This window comes from Chinchilla lanigera, unplaced genomic scaffold (genome assembly GCF_000276665.1).
Source record: "Chinchilla lanigera isolate Chin_1 unplaced genomic scaffold, ChiLan1.0 scaffold00009, whole genome shotgun sequence".
Classification (NCBI taxonomy): Eukaryota; Metazoa; Chordata; class Mammalia; order Rodentia; family Chinchillidae; genus Chinchilla; species Chinchilla lanigera.
In genome coordinates this window covers 4,435,994-4,442,156 of record NW_004955410.1, presented here as the reverse complement: position 1 = coordinate 4,442,156, position 6,163 = coordinate 4,435,994, and positions in this window count along the sequence as shown.

Here is a 6,163-nt window from a genome sequence, read left to right as displayed (position 1 = left end):
CATGATTTTGTGTATTTTTGAATTTATAACAAAAGCAAAAAGGATTTATACTAGTGAGCATGCATCCTTGTGACAACTACATGGATAAAAGTATATTTCAGAGAGGTCCAATGGCAAGCGATTTACCGATGATGATTATTAATGTTATTAACTTTTTGTAAAAACTCAATCTGTTTTGTCTGTGGAGATAATAAAACTTGAAAAGAAATCATAAAGAGTATTTATGGATGCATCATCTAATGTTTTTGTAAAGTTAGCAGAATTGAGCCATCATGAAGAATATTTACAGCATGTTATTTCTATTAGTAACCAAGTGTTTAAAAAGCCATTGGCCATGGTACAGTATTTATCAAAGCATGATAAACTAGTCATCTAATGTTTTTGAGTACTTTATGTAGATCATAGCAGTTACAAACTAATGAACCATTAGATAAGAATCATTGGAAAATGTTATCATTGGAAAATGAAAGTTAATGTGAATTAAACTATTGGATTTGCATCCTTAACCTTCACTGTGACTCCGTTGGTCATTTTGTGACATTAGAAAGAAGAGGTGATATGATTCATGCTTTAGAACTTGTAATACTCTTTCACCTCCATCTCCTGCCTTCTTCGCCTCCACTCTGTCCTTCCTTTGCCTTTTCTCCTTTGTCTTCATTCCTTCCATCTGTTTATCACACATCCATGTTTTGGGGACTTTGAGAGAAGGTCACTGTTCTGGGGGGTAAAGTTATGCGGCAACCCCATCATCCGACTCAGTGAGCTCCGCTCAAGGAAAGAAAGAAATTACAGTGACGTGCTAGATGACATTGCCGTGAGTACAGTGCTGTACTCTGAGCACTGTGGAAGGGAGTTTTGAGGGTGGTGAGCAGATGCAACTTCACGGAAAAGGGCATACAGCTTGGTACAGTTCAAAAGAAGAAATAACAATTCACCACATATGAATGAGGGGCCACTTCCCACCAATAACACATGTAGAGTGTCAGGTAGCATAAACAGATCAGAATGAACATTGCTAACACAGTTTGTGAGAGGGATTTTCCTAGTCAAGTTTGTGACTTTATGTAACAGACAAGGAGATGATTCTTTGGCTAAGAATTTTCAAAGACTGACAAAACAGAGAAAAAGTAATGGAAGCAGAATATCCCTTTCCTGAAGAATAGCCAGCAAATGTAAACAGCACACAGTGGCCTTTAAAAGTTTTCTCTACTAGAATCAATGCACTTGATTGTCACGTTTGACTTCTAAGAATTTCCATTTTCTCATTTAAAAGTGCTTTTCTCTCTCTGCACTATGTCCGGACGGCTTCTCCATTTCTTTGAGCCTAAATCTTTTGAACTGAGAATTTTAAAAACTCTCATTCCATATCTAAATTACTATTAATATTTGCATGTTATATAAAGACCCAACCTTGAATGCATTTAAAACATTTTGTTTCCTTTAGAGGTATTCTTTTAAATGCTGACACCTGTTGCTCATTATTGTAGAAATGTTTCTGTCTTTTTACATGGACCTTTGGTTGTTTGTCTCCTCTGAACCTTGTCTGTTAGCTGATCCCCTTTCTTGTCTGCTTTGTGCTTTGCTACAGTTGGGAATGAGAGAGTTGTCATTCTTGGCTATTGGGATCTAACAGCAATTCCTAGATACTGATCCGAAGACAGTTCCACAAATGCAGGAAAAACAGACAAGTTTCCACAGAAGCTTGAATTTTTTAATTGCTCAACCATCTGCATCCATGAACATCAGCTAACTACTACTTTGAAAGCATAAAACAGCGTGGTCTGTTCAGGAGACAGGGACAATTTTTATGGCCAGACATCTGAGCAGAGAAACAGTAGGAGACAAAGCTAGGAATAAAAATGCAAGCTTTCTGATGGTAGACTCTGACATATGTGCTTACTCTTTCTGCTCTATCCATCAGACAGTGCACAGCTATTGAAAGATTTTCAATGGGAAACACTTGCAAATTTTTCTTTCAGCTATACCATTTTCATAAGGGAAAACTTTGCTTCAGAGAGGTGGCATTTGCAGAAATAGAGATAGATTAGGAACTAAGAGTGCTTGTTTGATCAAGATTATTTTGACAGTGATTGACTACAGACATTTGGATTGGGCCTATACCCATCACTCACACACACACATGCACACATGCACACACACACACACACACACACACAGGAAGGTAAGACAAGAGTTAAGTGTTATGTATTAGTCTTGCCAGATAAAGATCCACATGTATACATGTATACAGGTAGCTAGAACAAAGTGAATCTCTGACTCCTGTTCTACTTCATTCATCAAGATTGTTTGTTTAATGACCACATTTTGTACTCAAGTGTGGGAGATGTAAAACTGGGAACTGAAAATGCTGAGGTGAAACTAACAATCATATTGGTATTATATTAATTGTAATACTTTTTCCCCATTACTTTTTCTGACCCCTTTCCTTCTAGTCACTGTATTTCTTTAGTACTTATGCTTCCATATCAAAAACTGAACACTGGGGCTGGGGATTTAGCTCAGCGGCACAGTACCTCCTGGCAAGTGCAAGGTCATGAGTTCGATTTCTGATACCGGAGGGGGGAAAAAAAAAGCTAAACACACCTAAACCTGTTTTTTTACTACTAAATCACTGACATATTTTTGTTTTTTTTTTAAAAATGCAATTTTGAAGTTTAAGAAATCTTTTATACAACATGAGTAGTGATGATGATGTGTAAATATAGAGAGTGACCGAGGGACTCACAGTGGCAGTCAGGAATGTAGAAAAGAGATTTCAGAAAAGCACAATGGCTCGCTGAATCCTGAAGTCTGAGCCAGGACTGGAGGGAAGTGAGGAGATGAATGAATGCTATTTACATTACCTTTGGCTTAATGGTATGCATGTCCTGGGCCCTGGGGCTGCTTCTAATTTGCATGTCTGTTTTAATGTTACTGTCTTATTATTTTTTCACAGTGCAACTGGAGAGCCGCTTTTCACCACTCACTAAGCCAAATTTTCAGAGCAGTGCAGCTGCAGGCCGTGTTTTGCTTTCTGTTACAGTATCACTGGTAACTTCCTTCTCCAAACTTTGCATGCTGCTCCAGACACATTTCACCTGAATCTCAGTCCCTAGAGATGGATATTCATGTCTTCTATTCCAAGAATGTGGAGTCTCTGAAACACAGAAATCACTCATGTCTCTCTTCTCCCATAGTTACCCTACAAAACGAAGTTTAATAGTAGTCATATGAAAGACCCGCGAACACTGCCAGTTTCTTTCTGTAGTGTTTGTTCAGATTTTCACAAACCTTGTAAAAGATTTAAAATTTTAAATAGTTTTAGATATGAATAACAAAAAGCTTTCTAAAAATACTTCTGTGTCTGCCAGGTATTTGGTGATTGAAGAAGGATAAATGTGATTGTAACCAAACCCAAGTTTGTGTTTGTGTTGTTTTTGATGTAGTTGGTAGGCATATTTAAATACATATAATGGAAGATAGAATAAGACAAATGAATAGATAGAGATCTTTCACATTCACTAACCTCCTTCTTGAAAAGTCCTTTGATCTATCTTTCTCATTCTTTATTAGTTAGTTACTTAAACTTTAGAAGTGGTGAACTGTTAGCTCTGAATTCCTATTAAAACTAAAGCTGTAAGTCTAGCTATATGGACTGGACATAGACAACGGTACAGTGAAGTTAAAGTCATATTAATATGATGTTAACAGTGCTGCTCTCCCTGCTCACTTTGTGCCCTGGGCTTTTCCCTGTGTCCCTCTCAGAACCTTCATCAGGACCGAGCTTAGTAATTCTTTCCCAGCCCAGGCTAGCGGCATTTGCCTTTTAGAAATAAAAGCCACTTTACAAGTCACTTAATTAATATGATCCACCCCTTTGCAGAAAACAAGTTGACCGCCAGCTCAGTATGTCTCATCTGTTGATGCCCTGTGAACTCTAAACAAGGAGTATGGAATCAGCTGAACTCCATTTCAATTAATGTGCAAATTAGAAAAAAGAAAAATACAAGACACAGGCCTTTTTCACGTGTAAAATGATATCAAACACACATTCTCCATGTATGTATAATCTCAGATATGTACACACATATATATATTTATGTTTGATGAAATAAAATATCTTTACTATAATTCATTACCATTAATATACTTTAATTTTTTACCCAATGACACTCTATTTTTAATAAAATTTCAAGATAACACTATTAGGGGTGGTAATGACCATTAAATTGATTTTATAAATTTCTCACACAGGTAGTAAAATCTAGTGCCCATTGTGAAAATATGTATGTGTAATAAAGAAAGGAATGAGTGACCGAAGGAAGTAGAAGGGAAGAAAGGAAGAAACAAAGGAAGAAAGAACACTGCCATCACAAGTATGCTCTCAAAGCTTTGCGCAAGAAAAGATATGGACGGATGCCCATTGACGTGTTCGTTGATTACCTTGCTGAAATAAAGGGTGAGACTGAGGAGAGGACTGTCTGAAATCAAAGTAGAAATCTTTTCGTAACTCTGCCCATTAGATGATTGCAATGGACATCTCTTATATTTGTGGTTAAAATGCATTATTGGTTCATGTGCATTATTTATACATACACATTACTACATACTTATATGCACATGAACAGATATTCAAAAGTACATCGTTTACATGTGCAGAGAAAATAGAGCTAGAAATTGGAGACGTAGAAATTCACGTTGTTAAATGCTATATACTGTCATAGAATTTGCAAGAAAATTGAAGTCCTTACTCTTGAAACATTTAATAAACACATCACAAAACCACAGAACAACAACAACCGGATGGAAATGAAGACGGAGCTCCCACACTAAGGAGGGAAGAGGCTTCAAGACTGGTTCCAGTGACTGTGGGGGCTTTGCTGAGAATGTGCTCTTGTGAATGAGAGCACACAGCACAGCCCTTTCTGAGCTGCCCAACAGCATCTACTTAGGGTCAAACGGGTCCTGAAAATATATTTGCTGATTCTCGTTTCTTTCACATCACCAGTGAAGAATGATTAATAACGACGTTTAAATTATGTAGCACTTCCTCCCTGTCTCTAGTCTTGCCTTCTTGTTGTTCTCTTGTGGACATCCGATCTTCCATTACCTCTGAGGTTATGCTAAATTAGAGGGGATGGGAACTGAAGGCACCACGCATACTTTAAAGCTGACCTCCAGGTCAAGACTGATCACATTAGTACTGCAAATCTCCCTATCCACATGAATACATTTACATTGATTTTGCAAACTCAGCAAATTACTCATCCTTGCTATAGTTGTTATAACACTTACAGAATTGTTAGTCTTCTTACTATAATTGTTATAAATGTTAACACATTTTCATGTCCTCATTTGAATGCTTCCTTTTATGGATGACAAATCTACCCAAAAAAGATTGGTTTTCATGATTTAAAATTTTATGTGTGGTTAGAGAGATTTTAACCTATATTCTTTCATTATTTAATAATGGATTGCTATGTTCAAAATTTCATACTTCAATAGGTACGCAGAAAGAGCACGTGGGCAACTGTGAATTTATTTGATAATACCCATTTTATTCTTTCTCTGTAGAACTTAAAAAAAGAAAACCACTGATTCAGGCACAAATCCTGACCAGTGCAGTAGCTTTTTATTTTAGTGTTTTTCAAGATCTGTAAGCCAATTTGTCTTTTATTCCCAGTGAAGTCAGACTCAAAGGCAAATGTTCCTACATGGAATAAACTCCACATGCTCAGGTGAAAAATTCATACTATCAGAAAAATTTCATTACTTTAATTCACTTTTAAATTATGTTTTATTCTTTTTTAACACTTCATGCAGGATCTGTCAGATGTTAGGTGTCCCATAAATATTTCTTATTGAGTTAGTGAGCTCTAGTTGATTCTTAAGTGAACTATCACTAAATAAGTGGATTTTAGCAGCTCTCAGATCAGTCCACTTCCAGAGGGGTTTCTAGCAGTTATGAATTATCAAACTTAATTTATTTTCTGCTAACAAAAAACTCCAGTGGTTCCTTCACTCATGCAATTTTTTTTTATTTTAAAAATAAAAGGAGGAAAACATTAACAGACAGACAACCTTTTACAAAATAGCAAAAGAACAGTACAGACAATACAGAGTTACAAACAAAGTGGTAGGAAATCAACAATGCTTGTTGTAT